The sequence below is a fragment of the Microtus ochrogaster genome, linkage group LG2 (assembly GCF_000317375.1).
Source record: "Microtus ochrogaster isolate Prairie Vole_2 linkage group LG2, MicOch1.0, whole genome shotgun sequence".
Lineage (NCBI taxonomy): Eukaryota > Metazoa > Chordata > Mammalia > Rodentia > Cricetidae > Microtus > Microtus ochrogaster.
In genome coordinates this window covers 17219-18649 of record NC_022028.1, presented here as the reverse complement: position 1 = coordinate 18649, position 1431 = coordinate 17219, and positions in this window count along the sequence as shown.

Below are 1431 nucleotides of genomic sequence, written 5' to 3'. Positions count from 1 at the left end.
ACAGAGAAACCCTGTCTCGAAAAACCAAAAAAGAAAAAAAAATCTGAGTAAAAGGTAGCAGCATCAGGGAGAAATCTCAGACGCAGCAGACAGAAGCAGCAGACCAGTGAAGAAAGACATTCATTAAGGGTGTGGAAACATACAGCAAGGTGCACAGAAAGATCCACAGGAAGGAGAATCCTGAAGAATTCCATGAAGGGTTGGCATATTCAGGGATTTTTGAGGGGGTTTCATTCCCTATTGTAGGGTTGGCCAGTTTGCGCAAAGGAGGGGAAACTATTCGACCCAAGAGGTAAGGTACCTGTGTCCTGACCTTGAACTTGTCAGGACAAGCATACCTACTGTGTTGGCTGGAGAAAAAGCTGCACCTTTGTTTCAAGCTGCCAGGCCTTTGTCTCTGGTCAGGAGCAGAAGAAAGCAGGCAGGAATTTTCCGTCATTATTATCTAGCTGAGGACCCTCTCCTCACCTTCTGCCTATCCCAGATCCTTCTTACACCCAGCCTGGTCTCACTGTTCTTGTCCTAGGGAACTAGGAGAGGAAAGGAGGTATGTCAGGATGGGCCTGCGGGGACAGCTCCAGGTCTCCCCGGAGGTAGGATTGGCCACACCCAGCCTGCTGGCCACTCCTGGGGAGCACTGCGCTGCTGATCTGCTTTGTAAACTTCTCTTGGGGTTTCTGTTGCTGTGATAAAAACTGTGGCCAAAGGCAACTCGGGGAACAAAAGGTTTTATCTGTTTACAGCTGTAGTTCAGCACAAAGGGGAGTCTGGAGAGGAACCCAAGGTGGGAACCCGGAGACAGGAGCTGAAGCAAAAATCAAGGAGGGACACTCCTTACTGGCTGGCTCAGCCTGCTTTCCTATCCAACTCAGAACCACCCGTGCTGAAGCAATAGCTGAGAGACTATATCTCAGTCCACAAGCACAAGGTAGAGAAAGGTGTCTGGGATTGCGAGGGGCTCTGGAGTTCTCAAAGCTTTCCCTCCCGCAAAGCCATACTTCTCAATTCCTTCCCAACAGCTCCACCACCTGGAGACCCACGAGTCCAACAGTATGAGCCTAGGGGGCCATGCTGAGTCAGGTCCGGTCAAGTTGATGAACCAGCTCAACCTGACCACAGCACCTCAGAGAAGGGGGAGTCTGCGCTGGCTGTAAACAGCGACACTGGCAGAGAAGGCACAGGTCAAGAAGACCTCGAGTGGTGGCAGGAGCACGAGGCGACTGGTCACACTACGTCCCAAGTCTGAAAGCAGAAGGGAGGAATGCCTAGGCTCGGTCTTCTTTCTTTTTCTGCTTGTTTCCTGTTTTCATCTCTCCTTTTCTTCATTCCAGGACTCCAGCCCATGACATGGGTCTTCTCTCCTCAGGTAAGCCTCGCTGGAAACATCCAGAGGAGTCTCCCAGATGCTTCCAAGTCCAGTCACCTTGAGAT